The sequence below is a fragment of the Macaca mulatta genome, chromosome 1 (genome assembly GCF_049350105.2).
Source record: "Macaca mulatta isolate MMU2019108-1 chromosome 1, T2T-MMU8v2.0, whole genome shotgun sequence".
Taxonomy (NCBI): Eukaryota; Metazoa; Chordata; class Mammalia; order Primates; family Cercopithecidae; genus Macaca; species Macaca mulatta.
Window position 1 is genome coordinate 231,336,337 of NC_133406.1, and position 13,606 is coordinate 231,349,942.

The following is a 13,606-nucleotide window of genomic DNA, read 5'->3' on the forward strand; positions in this document are numbered from 1 at the left end:
AGGCTGGGATTCGGTTTGAATTGAACCTTGGCCCTGCTCGTTAGGCGCTGTATTAGCTGGAGTGACTTCTGAACCCTGCTGCACATCTATTTCATGATTCATAAAAATGGGCATAATAATGCCTACTTCCTTAACGTATCATGAGAGTTAAACCTCATGCTATGGTTTGGGGAGCCTTTTGTTTCCACTTCCTTATGATTCTTCCCTTCAGAAAAATGAAAAATTAAAAACTCTGTTTTCTCCTTACGCAGAGAACACCACCACTAATAAACTGCCTCCTGACCAGCACATGGCCTTAGCGTTCATCCACAGATGCTCCTCAAATTGTTTTAAAAACAGCTTTTTTTAAAGCTGTTTGTCTGTGAAGATTAAATGAGTTAATAATGTATGCAAAGCACTTAGCATGGCTACTGGGCACAGTGGCTCACGCCTGTAATTCCAGCACCTTGGGAGGCCGAAGCGGGTGGATCACCTGAGATCAGGAGTTTGAGACCAGCCTGACCAACATGGCAAAACCCTGTCTCTAGTAAAAATACAAAAAAATTAGCCGGGCGTGGTGGCCCATGCTTGTAGTCCCAGCTACTTGGGAGGCTGAGGCAGGAGAATCACTTGAACCTGGGAGGCAGAGGTTGCAGTGAGACAAGATCTTGCCATTGCACTCCAGCCTGGGTGACAGAGCAAGACTCTGTCTCAAAAACAAAAAGCAAAAAACAAAAGCAGCTTTTGTCCAGAGGCTGCTTTTTGTGGGTCTGTATGCTGAGGCCAAGTTATATGTAAGCAGAGCCCTCCCACCTCACCTCCAGACAATGTCTCTAAACCATCACAATTTGAAAGGAAAAGAAATCCCTTTCTTCAAATGCATGGTGACCTGAAGCTAGCCAAGGGCCTGCGAGACTGGGTCGGATCCCCGGTTACTGTCTGAGGAGGGACGCCGTGCTGTAAGGGTTGGGGAGCCAGTGTCTGGCTTCCTTGTCACCACAAGACCTGTGGTTTCCAGCTCTGTCTGCATCCAGGTCCCACTAACCAACGGCAGGAGAGAAAACAGTCGTGCACACAGGCGGACATGCACACACACACCCGGCGCCCCAGACGTGCACAGCCCTCAGAGGAAGTGGAGCACCAGATGTTCCGGGTTTCCTGTTCGACGCTTCCACAGCTGGTCGAGTCTGTGGTTGTGGTTTGTCTGTCTCGCGCTCATGTGAGAGACAAAAGCTGGGCTGACGGGAAACCTCTTCTCTCGGCCCCCACTCCCCAGCTCTGACTGATCAGGAAACCTGGCAGGTCAGAAATTTCCTGAAACACCCAGAGCTGGATTCTCCCACGAAGAAGCTGAACCCCTGACTCCCATCCCTGAGGAGCAGCCCCTGGGCTGATGATCAGGCCTTCCAGAAACTGGGGCGATGAAAACCTCTGCAAATATCCTGTTGAGAAAGATCACCAGTCCTGCTGAACAGAATGAAACGGAGGCCAGGTTGCTATGGTCTCTACTCCAATGCCTGGCATCGAGCCGCTGCTGCAAAACACTCAGCATATGAAGGAATGAATGAGGAACAGAGAACTTCACCTTTGGGGGTTGGGTGTAAAAGCCCCAGCAGAGCCCCAAATCCCATAAACAGCTTTGGATTCCAGTAGACAAGCATTTGATGCAGCCAGGTGCTGCCGACTTGCTCTGTGACTTGGAGCAAGTCATTTAGCCTCTCTGGGCCTGGCGTCCTCATCCGCAGAATGAGGACAATAATATTTACTTCACAAAGGTGTGAAGGCCCCGTGAGACACCGCACGTGGATTTCGTTGTTTGCCCATCGTAACTGCTCCAAAGAGGCTGCGCTCCCTTTTCTCCTTGCAACACTGCCGTTTGTTTCAGGAGATACTCTCAAAGGGAAGCAAGACAAAACGAGGAACAACCAAAAACACTGATCCCGGGACAACTGCCCGGTGAACAGCAGAGCAAGGGTACTGGTGCTCTTCGCTGGGTGAATGTTGGGAGAAGGGGCTGGAGCCGTCCCACGGTCTCTAAGCTCTGGAAGGGAGCACCCCATGTCCTCCTCTGGGTGTGGAATAGGGTGAGTGTCTTGGGGGTGGAGGGAGAACAGGCAGAGTGCGCTCTCACCCCTTAGCTCTGTAGTGATCTTAATGATTAAGGCTACTGTTCAGTCTGATTTGAACCTGAGCAACAGGGACCCCTGCCCAGAGGTCCATCCTTCAGCAGGTTGCACTCTGGCCCCCACCACTGCAGCCGTCTCTGTGAGATGAAGCATCTGCCGCTGAGCGTAGCCATCAGGGCCACTGCCCCTGAAATATGACCGACTAGATTCAAATGTTGACTCTGACACTTAGAAGCTGTGCCACCTTGGGGCAAGTTACTTCACCTCTCTGTGCCTCACTTTCTTCCTTTATAAAATGGGTAAAATAATAACCACACCATTGGTTGTCTATGAAGATTAAATGAGTTAATAATATATGCAAAGCACTTAGCATGGCTACTGCCACAAGGGTCAGTAAATGTTAACTGTTCCACACGTGAATGTGTTTGATTCTTACAATGCCCCCATAGGTAGGTTCTGTTATTAGCCGTGTTTTACACATGAGAAAACTTAGGCACAGGAGGTAAAGTATCATTTGCAAGGTCACACCGATAAGTAGCAAGGCTGAGGCTTTACTCCAGTTCTTTTTTTTTTTTTTTTTGGAGGCATCTGTCACCAGGCTGGAGTGCAGTGGCACGATCTCGGCTCACTGCAACCTCTGCCTCCCAGGCTCAAGCGATTCTCCGGCCTCAGTCTCCCGAGTAGCTGGGACTACAGGTATGCACCACCATGCCTGGCTAATTTTTGTATTTTTAGTAGAGATGGCGTTTCATCATGTTGGTGAGGCTGGTCTCGAACTGACCTCAGGCGATCCACCTGCCTTGGCCTCCCAAAGTACTGGGATTACAGGCATGAGCCACTACACCTGGCCTCCAGTTCTTTCTGACTCTGGTGTGTGTGGCTTCACTACCTCCCCCAGTTGCATTTTTTTTCTCTCCTGGGAGTCCTTCACCTTCACCCCCACTGCCACTCTCACCCCCCCTCCCCACCCCATACTACCCCCACCCCATTGATGCTCAGCGTCTCCCTGCTGTCCAGGATCTCACCACCTGCAACCTCCAGCTGGATTTGCCTTTTCAGATCAAGGTCTTGACTGATGTTTCCCCGCAAAAGCTGACCTTGCAGAGTGACTTCGTACAAGCCATTGTTCCTGGCTGGGAATCACCTGAGTTCATTCATGAGAAGGTCCCGAGTGATCTAGGACTGTTTGTATTTTAACCCAAAGAAATGAGTCTTTTGGGATAATTTCGGGCACAAAGAGCAGTCTGGCAGGGGACACGTTTTTCATTCGTTGCTTTGGTTAGGGAGGTAATCCTTTGGTTCACCCCTAAAATCCCACCGCTCCCCTCCCGCTGTAGAAAGCTGACCAGATGGGAGGAGGCAATGTGGGGCAAGGATTCTCAAACTCAGCATAATTATGGCCTGAGAAACTTAAAAAATGCACATTCCCAGGTCCTGGCTTTCGGTCTCTGAACTACATTTTTTTTTTTTTTTTTTTTTGAGACAGAGTCTCATTCTGTTAACCAGGCTGGAGTGCAGTGGCGTGATCTCCAGCTCACTGCAACCTCTGCCTCCCAGTTTCAAGCGACTCTTGTGCCTCAGCCTCCTACGTAGCTGGGGCTACAGGTATGCACTATCACGCCTGGCTAACTTTTCTATTTTTAGTAGAGATGGGGATTTCATCATGTTGGCCAGGCTGGTGTTGAACTTCTGGCCTCAAGTGATCTGCCTGCCTCGGCCTCCCAAGGTGTTGGAATTACAGGTGTGAGCCACCGTACCTGGCCAGAACTACATTTTGAGAAATATTGGTTTTGGGGCAAGAGACACAGACCTAGGCTCAAGTACTTTAATTAGCTGTGTGACCTTGAATGTGACCCTTCTGAGCTGCAACGCTCTTAGCTTTAAAACGGGAATTAGGGCTATCTCCTTCACCTCATGGGAGATCATCAGCAAATGTGCTTCATGCCTGTTAAATGCCCTGGCATGTGGAAAAGTGCCATTTTTATACTAGTGCCAACCATGTGTAAAGGAAGGCGCAGACCTGGGCCCAAGCTCAGAGAGAAGTTCCTTAAATCTTTGGGGCTGGATGTAAACTCATCAGCACTATTTTGGGTGATGCCTATTGGCCAGAGTGGAAGGAAGTGTTTTCTATCTCATGCATGCTGGTGCCTCCCGGTGAACAACATGGCAAAGTCTGCAGAGCGTGTCAGGAGCTTGAGTCAGGTGTGCCAGGCAATGGTGCAGTAACAAACAGTCCCTGGGTCTCAGTGGCTGAGCCCAACAAAAGCTTACTTCTTGCTCACGTTGTCTGTCCCAGCAGGTCGGCAGGCAGTTGCAGCTCTCCTCCACAGACTCACTCAGGGACCCAGGCTGACAGAAGTTCCATCAGCTGTAGCGGCGCCATCTGGAACACATGGCCTCCATGGCTGCGGCAGCTGGGAAACAGACCCTGGAGAAGGGCGCACCAGCTTTTTACTGCTTCAGCCTGGAAATGACACGTATCACTTCTGCTCAATTTCATCGGCCAAAGCTAGCCATATGGCACAGCTGGGAAATGCAGGGGAGCCAACGGCCTATGTAGTGAGCATTATTGTTTCTGCCACAGAAAACTTCCAAGAGTAGGGAGATGTGAGAGCTCGTGGTTCAGATTTCCAGTCTGGGCACAAAAACCCCAGAGAGAAAGGGATGGGAGACTCCTGTGTGGAGTGGCTCCTGTCCCCTATATCCCAGAGAGGCTCAGCTTTCTTGGCCGGTGGAGTGTAGTTTTATTTGTTTGAGAATATGGTTTTTTTTTTTTTTTTTTTTTTTACTTTTTCTCATCTTGCCTACCCTCAAAACATGGGAAGAAAAGCTATCTGACTCAAACAGCCAGCAGTCTGGTCCAGGCCCCCTAAGATGGAGAAGCGCCATTTCCCAGCAGGCCAAGAAATGCCCCGGGAACTCCAAGGGTTCTGTGGGTCCCGGCATGAGAGGCTGACACAGCCAAGAAGACCCGGGATGAGGCTGAGCAGAAGCTGAGGTGGCATGCCTGGCCGCCCACACTGTCATCCGTCCTAGCACTCTGTGCAGAGCACGGCTGAAAACTCCCCAAATATCTTTGGAAATGAAGAACACTGGGTTGGCACCCGGAAATTTGGGACAGCAGTTTTTCTGGAGCGCACAGCTTGGGAATTTGCCTGAAGAAATCTTTCATTCCTAGAGCATTGGTGGATAAATGGCACTTATTTGTTTAACCTCAAATCAAGCCACAGCCCCCATTTCTGGGGCTGCTTTGAGAGGGTTGTTTTAAAATAGCTGAACAAGCTGAAAATCATGGGTCTAGGTTGCTGGAATGGCTTTGCAGAGAGCAGCCAGGCTTAGGAAGTTCTTTAATTTTCCATAGAATGTGACTGGCAGTGGTTGGGAGTTGGGGTTGGGGGTAGCTGGAGGGAGGTGAGCTGTCAGAGGAGCAAAGCCTGGGCCGTTCTTCTAGAAGGGTCCATATTGGCTGAACAATCTCTGCAGTGGATTCAACCTGGTGTGGTCCCCTTGGGAGTTTGGGGCGGGATGTTATCCTGGAGGACTCCTTCCTGAGGTCTGCTGCAGGTGGCTTTGAATTCAACAGAGTGAAGTTCCTCGGTTATTCCTGTCTGATCAGGGTCCGTTTCCTCTTTTATTAACAGAACAGCTCTTTCCTCAGGAGAACCTGTTTCATAGATTTAGGTAGGACTGACTCAGTAGGGTACATAACTGTTTAATGGCCAGCTAGGGGCAGGCGGAGGGGACAGGGAGAAAAACCTTGATCTGTAGCATTTGCCAGTTTCCATGGTGTAAATACTCCCCCACTACCAGCTTCAAGCTACAAACATAACATCACAGAGACGTTACACTGACCTTGGACTCAGTAAGAGATGAGCACACCCAGCTCTCACAAGCACATCCCCGGTGCTGATTCTACCCCATCCAGGGCTGGGCACATGACCCAAAGCTGCCCTATGGGAGTTCCTCAGGGCCATCAGAGGAGACTGCTCCTTTTCTTAGGCATCGCTAAATAGAATGTTAGTCGGGGGATGCCAGCAGCCATCTTGCCAGCTCTAGGGAGAGAATTTGGTTGAGAGAAGGGTAGAAAGGGCATGACGTCTGCTGAACCCCTGAAGCCAGCCATACCTGAAGCTGGTGTATCCCTGGACTTTCCAACTACAAAAATCTGTATCTCCTCTTCTTTGCCTAAGTAGTGTGAGCTGAGTTCCTGCCACCTGCCAATAAAATGCCGTGAATAAAACAAATGGGTCACCCATTCAAGGAAGCCAATCTAATAGATCTGGCTTTATCTTGATTGCAGTGGTTTCCCAGGCACATACAACTGGTAACATTCACTGAGTTGTACTCATTCCGTTACTGCAGCTTACTGTAAGTAAATTCTATCTCAATAAAGCTGTTAAAAATATAAAAAAAAAATTGGGGAGTGTGTGGATTTTTCTATATCAGTTCCGCCAAACAGAGGGCCAGGTTGGAAAGTAAAATGAAAATAGAAGAACTGTTGTACCACCAACATCAACCACCAATATCTGCTTCAACCTATACTGAGATTTTTAACCACTCATGAACTTACCACCTAGGAGTTTTTTGTTGTTGTTGTTGTTGTTGTTGTTTTTGAGATGGAGTCTCGCTCTGTCACCCAGGTTGGAGTGCAGTGGTGCGATCTCAGCTCATTGCAACCTCTGCCTCCCAGGTTCATGCCATTCTCTTGCCTCAGCCTCCTGAGTAGCTGGGACTATAGGCACCTGCCACAATGCGTGGCTAATTTTTTTTTAATTTTTAGCAGAGACGGTTTCATCGTGTTAGCCAGGATGGTCTCAATCTCCTGAACTCGTGAGCCACCCGCCTCGGCCTCCCAAAGTGCTGGGATTACAGGTGTGAGCCACCCGCCTCGGCCTCCCAAAGTGCTGGGATTACAGGTGTGAGCCACCCGCCTCGGCCTCCCAAAGTGCTGGGATTACAGGTGTGAGCCACCCGCCTTGGCCTCCCAAAGTGCTGGGATTACAGGTGTGAGCCACCCGCCTCGGCCTCCCAAAGTGCTGGGATTACAGGTGTGAGCCACCGCGCCCGGCCGGCCACCTGGGACTTCTTAGAGAAGAAACAGATGAAGAAGGAAGGCAGTACCTCCCCTGGGAGTGGGAGAAGCAGAATCTTCCCAAGAGGCCGGGTGTCACTCCCCCTGCAAGCCTTGGAAACCAGCCAGAGTTACTGATATCCTTCATCCAATGAAGTCAGCCTCGAAGAGCAACAATACTGAACTGTGCAAAAGGGGCAGCCCAGCAAAGTTGCTGCAGCCTGGCTTTCTTTGAGAAGGTGATGAAACTAACCTGACATTAATCCATTCTCCCTTTCTATCTTTGGGGTCTGAGGAGAGGGTGGGCTGCAGGTTACAAAGAAGGGGAAAGGACCAGGCCTGATGGCTCACACTTGTAATCCCAGCACTTTGGGAGGCCAAGGCGGGTGGATCACCTGAGGTCAGGAGTTCAAGACCAGCCTGGCTAACCCCATGGGCAAAACCCTATCTCTACGAAAAATACAAAACTTAGCCAAGTGTGGTGGTGCGTGCTTGTAGTCTCAGCTACTTGGAAGGCTGAGAATAGTCTCAGCTACTTGAAAGGCATGAGAATCGCTTGAACCTGAGAGGTGGAGGTTGCAATGAGTCGAGATCGCACAACTGCACTCCAGCCTGGGTGACAGAGTGAGACTCTGTCTCAAAAAAAAAAACAAAAAACAGAGTGAGGGGTGGGCAGTCTACCTCAGGCTGAGTCCTCAGTTCCTACCTTTTCTGGTGCAGGGTTTGGAGGCTCCTGGCCTACTTTTCCCCTCCCCCAGAATTGCTTACGGGCATGCCTGGGTGCCCGGGACAGCATGGCATCTTCTCCTGCCAACTTAGTTCTCAATGGAGTTGTGAAATATTGACATGAGCAGCTGCTGCTTTCCTCTAAGACCACTGGAGCGTCTACCCCATGCCTGGCTTTACGAGCACGAGCTCAAAGGGGCTCTAGAGGTAATTCTAGAGGTAAGTCCCAATTCTAGAGGTGAGTTTTCTGGTAATCCCATCATACAGATGAGGCAGATGAGGTGCAGGGAAGTCAAGTTACTTGCCCAGGACCACACAGCTCAGAAGCGGCATTGCAGAGCCTCAAACTCAGGTCTATCTGGCCCCAAACCTGATTTTCCTGCTTGTATAGCATGTAAAGCAGAGAGAACTGCATTTATCTTTCTCACCCAGTGGCACTGAATTCATAATAATCAGTGCCAGCCGGGCGCGGTGGCTCACGCCTATAATCCTAGCACTTTGGGAGGCTGAGGCGGGTGGATCACCTGAGGTCAGGAGTTCAAGACCAGCCTGGCCAACATAACAAAACCCTGTCTCTACTAAAAATACAAAATCAGCCGAGTGTGGTGGTACATGCCTGTAATCCCAGCTACTCGGGAGGCTGAGGAAGGAGAATCACTTGAACCCGGGAGGTGGAGGTTGGAGTGAGCTGAGATCCTGCCACTGCGCTCCAGCCTGCACGACGGGAGTGAGACTCCATCTCAAAAAAAAAAAAAAACAAAAAACAAAATCCGTGCCACAAGTTCCAAGTAAGGTGAGCTCAGCAGGCAGAGTTTTAAACGCCTGTGGCCAGCGGAGGGGCACTTGAGCACCGTGGTCAGGGTGGAGTTTTCCCGCTAACTGCATAGATGCCCCCTTCATACTGTCCTCCCTTCAGCCCTTGGGAGACAGCTGGGGAACAGAGCTGGGCAGCCCAACTGCCATGGACCACATCACCTAGGGACCAGCCCACAGCTCTGCAGGGGCGGCCAGGTGTATGTGATGTCCTTGGCCGCAGGCACTACTCCCAGTGTGGCAAGAGCACTGGGCCAGACCAGGGCAGGGCCTCAGCCCAGTCTGCCCATGTGAACTTCTCAGATGCCTGCCTGGCCCCAAAGAGAGGAAGGCAGGACCATCAAGACATCACACTGCCGGGCATGGGCATGGTGGCTCATGCCTGTAATCCCAGCACTTTGTGAGACCGAGGTGGGCAGATCACCTGAGGTCGGGAGTTCGAGACCAGCCTGACCAACATGGAGAAATCCCATGTCTACTAAAAATACAAAATTAGCTGGGCATGGTGGTATATGCCTGTAATCCTAGCTACTTGAGAGGCTGAGGCAGGAGAATTGCTTGAACCCAGGAGGCGGAGGTTGTGGTGAGCCGAGATTGCGCCACTGTACTCCAGCCTGGAGCAATAAGAGCGAAACTCTATCTCAAAAAAAAAGAAAAAAAAAAAAAAAGACATCACACCACCATCTGGATCTCCTGTAGGATGGGCACAGGTGTGGCTCCTGTGCCTGAGTCACTCTGGTCATGCCCATTTCTGATATCCTGAAGATTCTGTGGGAATTTTCTGCTTTTCTACCTGCCAAGGGACTACTCCAGGAAAAGACCCTCTTTGGCCGAGATGTTAGCTGGATTCCCAGAGCACTGGTTTTGTCTGATTATGTGGACTGGTGGGGGCCAGGGGACCATTAGAGGAGGGGTCCTAGGAAGACACTGTACAGACAGGGGTGCCAGGGAGGGTGGGGCTGGCTCTGCTCCTAGACTGAAGGGATTGGGCTTAGTGGGAGAGGCGATCCTGAGGGCTGGGGAGAGAGATGCTGATGGGAAGAGGGAAAAGCACCAAAGTCACTCCATCAAAGAGCCAGAGCAAGAGAGTTACCACCAGGTGACACAGGTTATTAAACGACCCAGACGGCAGGAAGTCGACCAAGGCTGGTAGGTGGTGGGGTGAGGGAGGCGAGGGGTCCCAGGAAGCTGCCCCAGTTTGGGGATGAGTGTCTGGGTGTCTGTGACTGGCAGGAAGCGGAGCAGAACCTCCTCGGCCACTGGGTTGGGGCTTCTATGTCTGCAGGGTACAGACGGCAGCTGCAGGTTCCTGGGTTCCCGGGGCCCTGGAGGCTGTCCTGGTGGTGATGGGGTTGGGTGGAGAGCCAGGGTGACAGCTATTTCCCTAAGGGCACTTTTCTTAGTAAATGGAATTGTTGTATGGATGACTCTGGAACAAGAATCAACTCCGCGAGACTTCGTTCAGGCCTCTGGATGCCGAAGCGAGACGTCTGAGGGTCTCCAATAATGAGGCTACTGAAGCTCTTCCAGCGGTGAGGCGTTTAACATCTGTGAGACCTGCGTAGTGCTTAGCATGTCCAGCCCTTAGCATGTATTAGGTCACGTGGTCGTCCAGCACTCCCGTGATGGAGGCGCCACACCCGCACAGGGGGACACTGAGGTTCAGAATCCAGTCTGGGAGAAGGTGGTGGAGGGTGGAACCGGGATTTGGACCTGGGTCTTTCTTCTCAGATTACGTTCCTAAGCAGCCACCCTGCCCCCATGGAGGGGACGAGAGTTGCGGCAGGGTCTGCAGCCGCAGGGAGAGGTGGATGCCCGGGGCCCTCACCCTAGAAGTGGGGCAGTGGCTACCCCTCTGGCCAGGCCCTGAGTGTGTGTGGTGTGTATGAATGTGTGAGTGTGCATGTGTAGTGGGGAGTTCTGCTTCCTCTCTGGTCCAGCCAGGACACATAGCGGTCCTGGGGTTTGCGCTCGGGGCATGGCGGCCTTCCTGGGGTTGGGACAGATGACGGAGTCACTGCGGGAAAGTGGAAACTGGAGAGGGCATGGGAAGGAGGCTGTAGCTGAGGGAGCCGCAGGGAGCATGGGGTGGGAAATGGGTGTGGGAAAGATGAGGTACCCCGGAGACTTGCGGGGCAACCAAGAGGTGAGATGAACGAAAGGTCAAGAAACTTTGAAATCACTGAACAATAAAGAGGGAGGGAATCTTGTCTCATGTCCCCGGGGATGCACAGGGGACATGTTAAGCACGTGCCCTTCTGGAACTGTCCCCACCCACCCTCAGCCTGTGTCTCACTGCTTTCTGCCTTCCGGGTTACTCTGGATGTGGCCTTGCTGCCAAGCCGGGACACCGTGTCCCCTGCCCTGGCCCATGCCTTCCCTCACCCAGCTTGTCAAAACCCTGCGCATCTTTGAAGACGTGGTTTACACCTCACTTCCTTTGAGAAGCCATGCACAGTGTTTCTCCTGCCTGGTCCAAGCTGTTCATTTGCACAGATCTTGATTCTCAACTATACTGGGGAGTCTCTCATGACTTCACCTTCCTGTCCAACAGGGCCAGGCTAGGCTCCAGGTCAATACCATTGATGGTGAAAGTCATGTGTGTGGGTGGGACGTTGGGGGCAGGAGAAACCCCACCCCCTACCCTGTCCTCAGTGAAGCCTCATTCCTATTTTTCTTTAAATATAATAACATTTGGGGCTGGGCGCGGTGTCTCACGCCTGTAATCCCAGCACTTTGGGAGGTTGAGGCGGGTGGATCACCTAAGGACAGGAGTTTGAGACCAGCCTGGCCAACATGGTGAAACCCCGTCTCTACTAAAAATACAAAATTAGGTGAGCATGGTGACTGGCGCCTGTAATCCCAGCTACTTTCGAGGCTGAGGCAGGAAAATTGCTTGAATCTGGGAGGCAGAGGTTGCAGTGAGCTGAGATTGGGCCACTGCACTCCAGCCTGGGCGACAGAGCAAGATTCTGTTTTAAAAACAAACAAACAAACAAACAAACAAACAACAACAAAACCCACCACTACCACCATCACCAACAAAAACATTTGGCAGGATTAAAGATAGGGATTTTGGACTTAGACTAACTTGGGTTCAAGTTCACTCTCCTGCTTAGTGTGTGACAACCTTTCATGCTGTAATCCCACATCTGGAAATATGAGAATTTGACTTAAGAGAATCTAATCATCTCAAAAGATGAAAGAATGGCCAGGCACAGTGACTCATGCCTGTAATCCCAGCACTTTGGGAGGCCGAGGCAGACAGATCGCTTGAGGGAAGGAGTTCAAGACCAGCCTGGCCAACAGGGCAAAACCCTATCTCTACTAAAAATAAAAAAATTATCAGGGCGAGGTGGCAGGCACCTGTAATCCCAGCTACTTGGGAGACTGAGGCAGGAGAATCACTTGAACTCAGGAGGTGGAGGTTGCAGTGAGCTGAGATCACACCACTGCACTCCAGCCTGGGCAACAGAGCGAGACCCCATCTCAAAAAAAAAAAAAAAAAGAATGTTCCACATAAAGATGTTCACAACAGTATTATTTATAATAGCGAGGAACTGGAAACTATCTACCTATAGGTATACCTTCAAATGGGAGAATGGCTAAACGAATAATGGTGTTATCTACTGAATAAATATTAGAGTTCTTTTTTTTCTTTTTAAACAGAGTCTCTGTTGCCCAGGTTGGAGTGCAGTGTTGCAATTTCGGCTCACTGCAGCCTCCACCTCCCTTGTTCCAGTGATTCTTATGCCTCAGCCTCCCAAGTAGCTGGGATTACAGGCAAGTGTCACTACAACCGGCTGCTTTTTGTATTTTTAGTAGAGACAGGGTTTCACCATGTTGGCCAGGCTGGTCTCAAACTCCTGACCTCAAGTGATCCACCCACCTTGGCCTCCCAAAGTGTTGGAATTACATGCGTGAGCCACCGCACATGGCCTAGATAGATATTTTAAAAGATGGTTATGATGCCCTTCTGGTAACATATAAAGTTTTGAAATAATGTAAAATATAGCATGAGGCTGAGCACAGTGGCTGATGCCTATAAATTCCAGCACTTGGAGAGGCCAAGGCTGGAGCATTGCTTGAGCCCAGGAGTTCGAGATCAGCCTGGGCAACATAGGGAGACACCGTCTCACATACAAAAGTCAGCTGGGTGTAGTGGCATGTGCTTGTAGTCCCAGCTACTCAGGAGGTTGAGGTGGGAGGATTGCTTGAGGGTGATTGTGCCACTGCACTCCAGCCTGGGTGACAAAGCGAGACCCTGTCTCAAAAATAAAAAAAAAATACAGTGTGAACAACAACCTTACACCCAAATGTCTGCATAGGAGAAATAGCAAAAGAAAACACAGCAGGCCAGGCAAAGTCACTCACACATGTTATCCCAACACTTTGGGAGGCCAAGGCAGGTGGATCATTTGAGCCTAGGAGGAGGAGGTTGCAGTGAGCCAAGACTGCACCACCACACTCCAGACTGGGTGACAGAGTGAGACCCTGTCTCGAAAAAATAAAGAAAAGAAAAAAGACAGCCAAATGTTTGTGGTTAACAGCACTATGGTTAAGTTCAACTTTCCACTTTTCTCTAACAACATGAATAACATATCAAGATTAATTATACTTTAAAAATATCTTTTTTCTTATCTTGAAAGTCATGTTTATTTTTTGTAAAACAATATGAATAAGGAGAAGAAGAAAAACATGTTAACATTTCATGTATTTCCTTCCAGTCCTTTCTCCACGCATATTTCCACATCTATAAATAGATAGGCTTTTGACTGGGGAAGAAAAATCCCAAGGAATTTTGGAGGCATTCTCTCTGGGCTTGGAGGTCTCAGTTCCCTGGAAGTTCCCTGCAGCTCTGGGAAGCGTTGGGCGGCTAGCCCAGGCCTGT